The sequence below is a fragment of the Myotis nattereri genome, assembly GCF_964212035.1.
Source record: "Myotis nattereri genome assembly, chromosome: 14".
NCBI lineage: Eukaryota > Metazoa > Chordata > Mammalia > Chiroptera > Vespertilionidae > Myotis > Myotis nattereri.
Window position 1 is genome coordinate 54,775,416 of NC_138089.1, and position 11,587 is coordinate 54,787,002.

Consider the following 11,587-nt stretch of genomic DNA (forward strand, 5'->3'; position numbering starts at 1 on the left):
AGGGTGAGTAGCTGGCCGCAGACTCACCTGAATTTTTAGGAAAGGCAGGAGTGATTAAGAGCAGACGACCTGTGAGACCAACTAGCTGTGTGAGCCTGGCTAGTTACTTACCCTGTTTCTCAGTTTCCTCATCTATAAAATGGGAATAATAATTATGCATGTCTCAAAGGGTTGTCGTGAGGAATATATATTTATTACACACACACACACACACACACACACACACACAGCATTTAGAAGAGTGTCTGGTACACTAGCTGAGTAAATTCAGTAGGTTTTTCCCTGGATCCTGGCCACCCCCTTCTCCAGGTCCCAGATCCCAGTGTGTCTTCTGGGTTCGAAGATGAGTGCCCTTCAAGGCGCTGGCTGGCAGTCCTGGCTTCCCTCCAGCCAGGAAGTAGACACTGGTGCCAAGGGACAGCTCTGGCCACGCCAGGCTGGGTCTGTTCCAGGCCTGTAAGAGACAGGCCCGCTGAACCTCTTGATATACTCATCGGAACCCAGAGAAGGGATTTTCTGCTCCAGGTCAGCTCACAGGGCGGACCTGTGGGCCGAAGAGCTCTGCCCCCTCCCACGGGAGGGTTGTGACTGGTGCATGAGAGGCAGCAGAACTTTGGGTTTGAGTGTGGGATCTGGTGTCAGACTGCCTGAAACCTAATCACCAGCCTGTCTCCCTATTTATATGACCGCTGAGCGTCTTCCAGCTCTCTGCACCCTACCGTCTTCGTTTGGGATCTTCCAGTAGCAACGTGATTTAACTGGGAGGAGAGGAATGTGGTGAGGGAGGGGATAAGTGAGTTGGGGAGGGCGGAAAAGTAGATGACTTCTGTGGGCAACTGGGGTTCCACCCCCAAGGGACTCTCTGAAAGCTGGTGTAGAACATGCCTGGCCTGGATGAGGAAACTGGAGTGTTTATCCGCCAACCCTCACCCCACCAGTTGAGCGCTATTTCCTGGAAACACTAACTCCCCCATACTTCAACCTGCCCCTCAGTGAGAGGGAGGCAAGTGTTTGAGATGCAGTGAACTGTGGGTCGTACAGGGAGTGTCCACTGAAGCTGCAGGTAGCCCCTGGAGCCGGGGGAAGGGATATGGGGGCACTGGCAGCATTTGCTACATTGGGTTCTCCCATCTGTGATGATCATGAGTCTGTATCATGTGGTTGCTTTGAAGATTTAGACATGTGCTTTCCAGTTGATCTTAAAATAAGGAGATCATCTTGGTGGGCCTGGCCCCATCAGGTGAAACTTTTAACAGTGGAGTTTCCTCCAGCTGGTGGCTGAAGAGGACATCAGGAGGATGTGACACCATCACTGATTAGGAATGCAGCCCCTGGCTGACAACTAGCAAGGTAATGGGTCCTAAACCTAGGAACTGAATTCTGTCACCAACCCGAATGAGCGTGAGAAAGGATTTTGCTTCAGTTTCCAGATGAGGACTCAGCCTCGTTTAAGCCTCTTGATGCCCTGAGCAGAGAACCCAGCCTGCCATGCTGGGCTTCTGACCTTTAGAACTGTGGGCTAATAAATGAGTGTTGTCTGAGTCACTAAATGTGTGGTATCTTGCTAAACTGCAATGGAAAACTAATACAGAGTGGAAACTGAAGCAGTTGAGAGACGGCAGGAGACCATGCTTGCTCACTTATAACAGTCACCCAGTCAGCCAAGAGCTTGGCCTAAGCACTGTCTATCAAGTGGCCAACTTGGAGGTGCTAGGAAGCTATGCTCAGTTCCCCCAGGTCACCACCAGAGAGATTAGAGCATCTCAGAATCCAGAAATACAAGGTAGGGAAAGTCAGGGCAGGACGCACCCGCAGTTCTCCATTTTACACCTGGGGAAACTGAGGCTTACAACAGAGCTTGGATGACATGGAGCAGTGAAAAGAGCTGGTTTCAGACAATCCTCCTTTGGAACCCCAGTTCCACCAATGCCCAGCTCTACAACCTTGGACAAGTTATGTCAGCTCACTGAGCCGCAGTTTTCCTGTCTGTACAATGGGGATGAGGGCTTTGGCCATGAGCATGAGAGGGAAGAGAGTGGGCACAGGCACAGACGTGTGGATGGTGTGACTTGAGTGTAGGGTGGACGGGCAGAGAATGGAGAGCCATCTTCAGCGGTGGGCAGGGGCCAAATTGTGAATGCCAGGCAAGGTGTCTGGGCCCTATCTTGAAAGGGTAGTTTGGGTCGCAGGAGGCAGGTGATGAGGGCCTGTCACAGCAGGACAGGTTCTGAATGATGAGGATCTCAGTGGTGGGGAGAGGAGGGGAGGAGGGCCTGAGTCTAAAGCAGGGGTGGGCAAACTTTTTGACTCGAGGGCCACAATGGGTTCTTAAACTGGACTGGAGGGCCGGAACAAAAGCATGGATGGAGTGTTTGTGTGAACTAATATAAATTCAAAGTAAACATCATTACATAAAAAGGTACGGTCTTTTTTTTTTTTTTAGTTTTATTCATTTCAAAAGGGCCGGATCCGGCCCGCGGGCCGTAGTTTGCCCACGGCTGGTCTAAAGGATGCTGAGGCGAAGAGTAGGCAAAGCCTAAAAGAGCTATGCGATGCCCAAGTGCCTGGGGCACTGTCGGAGGTGGCACCAGAGAACTAGGTAGTAGACTGGGAGGTGAGGAGAGGGAGCACCCGGGAGATCCCGCTGGTGTGGGGATGTGACTGGGTGGTGCAATGGGAGGGAAAGGGCAGGGCGGTTGGCAGCGGGCGGAAACGACAGGTTGCCTTTGAACAAGATGAACATGAGTTGCCAGGGTCTCCCAGGTAGAGCCGGTCTTCAGATCGGATCTAGAGCCAGGAGAGAAGACTGGGCTGGTGACAGAGAGCTGATGGCCAGCTGGTGCAGCTGGGAATCAGGCTTGGAGGTGAGCTGATCTCCCAGCGGACTATGAAGCAGGTGGGCGGAAGAGAAGTTGCAGTGGGGGAGGTAGGAGAAAAACCAGTACAGGAATTAATTAGTCACGGAAGATGCTGGGGTGAGGAAGGAAGAGAGGAGTGTCCAGTGCTCCACAGCGGGAGATAAGGAGTGGGAGGGTTCAACAAGGCAGCCACAGTGAGGTGGGGGAAGCAAAGGCAGTCGATAGAGGGCCGCCGAGGACTTGGGGTGAGCCTGCGCAGACACAGGGAGAGATGATGCTGGTAAATAATTCCTCTGGTCCTCACAGATCTCATGGCCAAATGGGAATCAATATAAGAGTCAGGGTTATTGTTAAAAAAACAAATGAATAATTCTTCAGGAAAGCGCCCAGGGAACTCACAGCAGCTTCAGGCAAGAGGCGGGTGCACAGTTCCCAAGGCAGGCAGGAACCGGTGTTGGAATGCTCCCAGTGCGCAGAAGGGGGCAGCACCTCCTCAAGTGACACTTCATCTCGCTAGATTAAGCACATTTCATCCTTTCATGTATTTAATCTAAAAGAATGCTTTGCACAGCTACTATGGGCTGGGCTCTGGACTAAACACCAAAGATAAGATATTCTCCTGGGGCCTACAATTTATTTAAAGAAGCAGGTAACAGAAATAACGGAATTATCCTATCAATAAACCCCCTCAGCTCCAAAGCTTTATTATATTCTTCAAGTTGCAGGGGAACCTTTCTAGAATGTGTGACCTATGACCCTTCTTCCTTACACAACAGTACTGAACAGAACTTTGATCTCAACACTGGGCGCACCACTAAGTGCTGTATCTGCTTATTCATGGAACAGACTGGACATATTTTCCAAAGATGGCCATCCCCTATGTACTTCTTATACTGTGACTTTGACATTCCTCCAATTGAAGGAAAGGAGTCCATGTGTCATTCCCTAGAACCCAGGCAGGCTGAATTGTGGCTTTAGTGAAGGATACTTCATGACTTCTGTGACTGCGTCAGAAAGGCAATACAGCTTCCATCTGGTTCTCTGAGGACATTGGAACCAGTCACCATGCTGTGTGAAAGCCCAAGCAGCTTGTGGAGAGATTATGTGGAGATGAACTAAGACTCCCAGCCCTAGTGCTGCCTAATCTTCCAGCCAACAGCCAGCGTGAACTTGCTAGCCATGAGAGCAAGCCATCTTGGAGGCAGAAATGCACTCAACAAATATCTATTGACTATTTACTATGGAATAAACAATGTTCAGGATCAGGGGTTCGCAAACTACGGCCCATAGACCAAATTGTGTGGCTGCTTGTTTTTGTAAATGGAATTTAATTAGGGAATTTTGTCTGCTTTTCCATTCCTTTTTAAGTATTACAGAAGTTGTGTTCTTTTGTTTGTTTTGTTTTAAATATATTTTTATTGATTTCAGAGAGGAAGGGAGAGGGGGAGAGAGAGATAGAAACATCAAATGAGAATCATTGACCAGCTGCCTCCTGCACGTCCCCTACTGGGGATCAAGCCTGCAACCCAGGCATGTGCCCTTGACCGGAATCAAACCTGGGACCTTTCAGTCTGCAGGCTGATGATCAATCCACTGAGCCAAACTGACTAGGGCCAGAATTTGTGTTTTTAAACTGGGGAAGGCCACACTGGGGATCAGAGGGATAAAATGTGTAACCTTAGCAATTATAGCACATAATTATCAGATTGTGCAAGTCATAGATGTTTTCAGAAACACGGGGACTTGAAAATTACACCACCCGTGAACTCTTCCTGAAAAATAAATTAGAATGGAAACAGCTTCTGCAATAAAGAGGTATTTTATGTATGCAGCAATGATGAGCAATGAAACCGTTAAAAATAGTTATAAACACTCTTGGCAATATGAGAAAGGATACAGTTTGCTGCAAAAAATTAATAAGGAATTAAGCGCATTTTCCCCCAACACTTCAAGCTATGTGGCAAGAGAAAGGGGAGAAGTTATAGTGTTCCAGAGTTTGCTGATCTGAGAGGTAAGCAGTCATTTAAACAAAAATGGCTATAAAAGTGATAAAAGCACAAGGTAGACATTCAAAGCTTAGGAAAGTGTGTGATTAAGAGAAATTAAACTCTACCCTTGATTTTCTCTTCATTGCTCTCCTCAGATGGACTTACTTTTTCTTGCCCTTTGCTTTCTTTAGTTCTTTCCTTATTTTGTTGGAGTACATCCTACGTATTATGAAAGGTTTGTTCATGCTACCCTCATGCTGTATTGGTAAGTAAACTGGGTCTAGATTGCTTTATCGTCGAAGGCTTGATTTTTGTCTTCTAGCTCAGGGCTGCCGCTAACATTCTTTCCTTTGCAGGGGACAACTTTACTACTGTCACCATTTAGTTTTTAATGCCAGCAACTCTTAACCCACTGCTGCCGGATCATGAACGCTTCATATTACACAGTATTTTACAAAGTATCATACTTTAAAAAGATATTAGCTTGTAAGGACATATAATAAATAACTTCAAAATGCAATGGGTATCTAATTTTAAAACGTGCCTTTAACATTTATGTTAAATGTTTTTTGTACTCGTTCAATAGAAACTTATCTGGCCACTGGGTAAAGCTAGCGATAAAACTACGGGTCCGCAATGTGTGAAGATTGCCTCTACATTCCTGGTTCCGAAACTAGACCATGAAGTGTCTCGTTGTGGGTGGTTTTCCATTTAGTCCATTCAGCATATGAAGGGTCTTTCCATTTGAAGACTGTGTCTTCAGTTACCAACAGCATTAACCCGACCCTTCACTGCAAACATGAGCGGTCAACCACTAACCACTAGACATATCTGCAAAATCCACAACAAAACTGAGAAGAACCAAGACGAACAAACGGAGAAAAACAGGTTTCAGGGAACTGAAAGTTCCAAAGTGCTGACTGGTATCTCTCCACGTCCATGACAACTGAAACCTCAATCGGCCCAAAGTACTGCTCAGTAATCATCTTTCTTTTCCCTATTCCACTCCCTTCCTCCCCTACACAATAATTTTATATCTTTACTGCTCTTTCAGGAATTCCAATCTAGCCTCCCCCATCCTCAGCCTCAGCAGATTACCTTGATTTTCCTGAGAATAGACCCAAGAGTCAGGAGAGAAGTCTCAAAAGCGAACCACCATGTCAACCCAATGCCCTGATTCACTGTCCATGTGCTCTACCCTCCTCCCTATTACTATTGAGTAATTGTCTCCACTCTTAGCGAAGCCAGCTCCTTTCCCTATGCCCTAGATCCCATCCCCTCTCTCCTTCTTAAGGACATAGCTTCACCACTTTCTCCCCTTCTCCTGCATCATCTTTTCCTCCTCTACTGCATCATTCCCATCAGCATGCAACCAATCATGCTGATATTTTTCACATCTTAAAACACAACAGTCCTCTGCTTCCCCCTCCAGTTACTACCTTTCTCTCTTCCTTCCTTTGCAGGTAAACTTGAAAACCTTGCCTATACTTGTTGTCTCTGATTCTTCATCTACCACTCCCTCTTAATCAAGATTTTGTCCCCACCATTTCATCCAAACAAGTCTTTTCAGGATCAATAGTGACCATGTTATAACTAAATTCAGTGGTCAATTCTAAGGCCTCCTCTTATGTGGGACACAGGTGATCAGAGCCCCGCCTTTCTTGAACAGTCATGGCTTGGCTTCCAGCATTCTAACACTCTTCTGGTTTGCTTTAGACTTCACTGGTGGCTCCATCTCACTCTCCACTAGTTCCCCTTCAACTGTCCACCCTCACCCACTTTTTTAAAAATATGTTTTTATTTTATTTTTTCTAGATAGAGAAGAAGGGAGAGGGGAGAGCGGGGGGAGAGGGGAGAGGGGAGAGGGAGAAGAATCAATCGACTGCTTCACGCACACCCCCTATTAGGGACCGAGCCTGCAACCCAGGCATGTGTCCTGACCAGGAATCAACAAGGGGACCTTTTGGTTGAGGGGACAATGCTCAGTTCAACTAAGCCACAATGGCCATGCATGTCCACTCTTAATACTGGAATCTTCAGGACTCAGAACTACTTGTCTTGACTACATTCTTCATGTACTCCTTTTAAAAGACAGTCTATAATATCTACAGCCCTAACTTCTCTCCTCTGATCTTAAGACTTATGTATTTAACTGCCCATCTAACATCTCCTTTGGATGTCAAATAGCCACCTCATTCTTAGCAATGTCCCAAACTCTCAAAATCTTCAGTTGTGCATATTCCCAAACCAAGGATACTCTTCTACATAACCAGCATACAAACCTCCAAATAAGGAAATCAGAAGTCAGCATTGGTATGACACTGACATATGATCTGAAAACTCTATTCAGATTTCACCCACTATTCCCAACAATGTCCCTTTCCCTTTTGGTCCAGCATTACACTTTGCACTTAATCATATCTCTTTAGTCTCCTTCAATTTGGAACAATCCCTTAGTCTCTTCCTGTCTTCATGACCTTGAAAGTTTTAAAGAGTAAAGGCCTTTCATTCTGTAGGATGTAGCTCAGCCTCAGGACAGGACTCAGACATGCATTTCTGGGAGGAATATATGGAAGTGGTGCTGTTTTCTAACATTGCATCAGGGATGTTGACCCATTTTACAGCTGGTGACGCTAATCTAGATCTCTTGGTCTACTACATTTATTAGTTGGCATTCTACTATAAGGAAGAGATTTCCTTTTTCCTTCACTTATTTATAGTGGTGTAGGTTCATGGATTCTTATTTTATTCAATGGATTTAATCCATTATTATCACTATTTATTTTTATATCAAATCATTCCAGATTTGGCCTATGAGAGAGCCTCACCAAAATTGGCTCCTGTTTCTTTTAGGTATGTCCCAAATAATTTACACATACACACACACACACACACACACACAAACACACACTTCTTTACTTTCTGGTACAAGAAAATGTTCCAAGTTCATCTTGTAAATTCTCTGCCTCAACCTTGGAATCTACTATTTCTCCAAGGAGTCCTGGAGTGAAGAATGATATTTGGAAGCTAAAATCTGGGTACTTGGTTTCTTATTGCTTCTGAGATGTCATCAATTATAGGCTTTCTCAGTGTATAGATGTAGAACATCTATGCATGTACACATATGTGGACCCTATATACAATTATAACTATTTCTATATCATCTATCATTTATCTGTCTATATTTTTAAATTAAATCTTTATTGTTCAGATTATTACATTTGTTCCTCTTTTTTCCCCCCATAACTCCCCTCCTCCCAGTTCCCATCCCACCCTCCTCCCTCACTCCCCACCCACTGTCCTCATCCATAGGTGCACAATTTTTGTCCAGTCTCTTCCCGCATCCCCCACACCCCTTTCCCCCGCAAGAATAGTCAGTCCATTCCCTTTCTATGTCCCTGATTCTATTATAATCACCAGTTCATTCTGTTCATCAGATTATTTATTCACTTGACTTTTAGATTCACTTGGTGATAGATGTGTATTTGTTTTTCATAATTTGTATCTTTACCTTTTTCTTCTTCTTCCTCTTCTTAAAGGATACCTTTCGGCATTTCATATAATACTGGTTTGGTAGTGATGAACTCCTTTAGCTTTTCCTTATCTGTGAAACTCTTTATCTGACCTTCAATTCTGAATGATAGCTTTGCTGGATAAAGTAATCTTGGTTGTAGGTTCTTGGTATTCATCACTTTGAATATTTCTTGCCACTCCCTTCTGGCTTGCAAAGTTTCTGTTGAGAAATCAGCTGACAGTCATATGGGTATTCCCTTGTCGGTAACTGACTTTCTTTCTCTTGCTGCTTTTAAGATTCTCTCTTTGTCTTTTGCTCTTGGCATTTTAATTATGATGTGTCTTGGTGTAGTCCTCTTTGGATTCCTTTTGTTTGGGGTTCTCTGCGCTTCCTGGACTTGTAAGTCTATTTCTATCACCAGGTAGGAGAAGCTTTCTGTCATTATTTCTTCAAATAGGTTTTCAATATCTTGCTCTCTCTCATCTTCTGGCACCCCTATAATTCTGATGTTGGTACGCTTGAAGCTGTCCCAGAGGCTCCTGACACTATCTTCGTATTTTCGGATTCTTTTTTCATTTTGCTTTTCCGGTTGGTAGTTTTTGCTTCTTCGTATTTCAAATCTTTGACTTGATTCTTGCGATCCTCTGGTCTGCTGTTGGGATTTTGTATAATATTCTTTATTTCAGTCAGTGTATGCTTAATTTCTAGTTGGTCCTTTATCACAACATTGAGGGTCTCACTAGATTTCTTGAGGATCTCACTACATTTATCGGCGGTTTCTAGAAAGTTCTTGAAAAACCTTAAAAGTGTGGTTTTGAACTCTATATCCAGTAGTTTGTTTTTCTCCATTTCTATCATTTGTGTCCTGTTTCTTTGTCTCGGCATTTTTTATGCTTCGCTGTGTCGATAGAGTGGCTTTCTGTGCTAAGTGTCCTATAGGGTCCGGTGGCTCAGCCTCCCCAATTACCTGAGGTAGACACTCTTGGTGCACCCCCTTGTGGGCTTTGTGCACAGTCTTGTTGTAGTTAAGCCTTGATTGTTGTAGGTAACACTGGGAGGGATTGACCTCCAGGCCAATTGGCTGTGAGAATCAGCTGGGTCTATGGTGGGAGAACTTCTGTGCTGAAGACACCCTTATGGGGCAAGACTTGCTTCAGTGGGGCTTTGGTGCTCACTGAGTCTGCCCCCTGAGTGTGTCCCTTATGGATCTGCGGAGTTATAATTGGATGGTCCCATTCTGACCACTGGGTACACTGGCTCTTGGATCTAAGGAGGTGCTAATCTAGCCTCTGCCTGAGGCTACCCTGCAGAAGCCAGCTGTAAAGCAATGCAAGTTGCCCTGGGGCCTTGGGCAGCTGCAGTTTGTTAAATAATTTTCAGATTACAAAGGGCCGGGCCTTTCATATGCAAAAGCCTCCGTGCACGGCTTGGGCGGGGCAGAGCCCCAGGGGATCAACTGGGCGGGCGGAGCGATCAGTATGGCTGCTCTCAGTCCTGTCCTCAGAGGCCCCGGCAATCACTGCGTGTGCCTCCGATAGAAAGCTGCCCTCGAGTTCCGACTGATGCCAGACAGTCTCGTTTCTCCCGTATGAGTCTGGGTCCCCAGAGGACTCGCCCAGAACTGGAGCTCAGAGCCTGAGACTCCCTCCCGATTGAAAAAGACAATCATGACCTCAGCCGCCAGCCCTCTCCTCATGCACCTCCGCACCTTTGTATTTTACTTCCGCACCGCACCTCCTCTGAGTCTCGGTATGCTTTTCTCTTTCCTTCTAGTTGTAGAATTTCCCTCAGCCAGCCTTCCTGTGGTTCTGGATGATGTCTGTTCCGTCTTTTAGTTGTATTTTTGAAGTGGCTGTGCGAGGCAACAATCTCCGGTGTTTACCTATGCTGCCATCTTTGTTTCCCTATCTGTCTATTTTTTAAAGGCCCATGAGTTTGCACTCCAATTCCAATATAATACTTCAGGATTATTTTTAGCCTCTCCCTTTTCTTTATATGTAAATTTCTTCTTATCATCAAGAAAGCTGGCTCTCATTATCTCCATGTGATTATTTATGTATTCAGTATCTCTGTCTATAAGTAATTTCTCTACCATTCTGGTTGCCTCCTTGGTTCCCAAAGCCATCTGCTGCTACCTTTGTGGACACTACCACTTCCAAGAGAAGGGGAGGGAAGGAATGGGGAAGGAAGGAGATGAAGGGAGAAAGGAATAGAAAACTAACTGGTTCAGAAATGAGGGAAGGAAGGGATATGTATTTTTTAAGTTCTCTTTTTAAAATCATTTTTTAATCCTTTTGGATTTTGTTTTTACAGTACGAGGCAGGAATCTGTCTCAATTTCCCCCTACTATAACAATCAATTGTGCTCTTCCCTCTTGCGGCCATCGTAGGAACGCCAGCGGTCAAAATGAAGTTCAATCCCTTTGTGATTTCTGACCGGAGCAAGAACAGTAAAAGGTATTTTAATGCACCTTCCAATTTCGAAGGAAGATCATGTCGTCTCCTCTTTCCAAAGAGCTGAGACAGAAGTACAATGTTCAGTCCATGCCCATCTGAAAGGATGATGAGGTTCAGATTGTTCGAGGACATTACAAAGGGCAGCAAATTGGCAAAGTAGTCCAGGTTTACAGGAAGAAACAGGTCATCTACATTGAACGAGTGTAACGGGAAAAAGCTAATGGGACAACTGTTCATGTGGGCATTCACCCCAGCAAGGTGGTTATCACTAGAATAAAGCTGGACAAAGACCGCAAAAAGATCCTTGAACGTAAAGCCAAATCGTGCCAAGTAGGAAAGGAAAAGGGAAAATACAAGGAGGAAACAATTGAAAAGATGAAGGAATAAAGTAATATTATATACAACTTTCATTAAAAACTTAAAATGAAGAAAACAACAACAACAATCAATTGTATTTGTTGAAGAGTGTGTCCTCCCCTCTGCCTTAGTCACAGTTCCTTTGGCGGTGGTCTGTGTACAGACACAACTCAAGGATGCAAGAAGAGTTCGTGCCTCAAGTTGTAACTAGAACAGGAAAGTCAGGAACTTAAGTGCTGTAGGCAGTTAGACAGATGTGAGCAGAGCAAGGTCAATGGGCCAGAAACAGAAGGTCACCAATGTGGAAAGCCCCAGGAGCCTAGCAATGGACAATCAATTGTAGGATGGGACCTTGCCCATAGGGCAACTTTTCCTCCCCTAGCAGATCGCTGGGCATGCGGTTTGGACCCCCTG

At 45.1% G+C, this 11,587-nt stretch overlaps 1 pseudogene across 1 annotated transcript; it reads left to right on the plus strand.

Moving 5' to 3' along the window:
• The first annotated feature begins 10,730 nt into the window (after positions 1 to 10,730).
• On the plus strand, positions 10,731 to 11,203 carry LOC308529635 (large ribosomal subunit protein uL24-like; annotated as a pseudogene). The gene has a single exon. The product of its transcript is annotated as a large ribosomal subunit protein uL24-like (transcript).
• Positions 11,204 to 11,587: the final 384 nt, after the last annotated feature.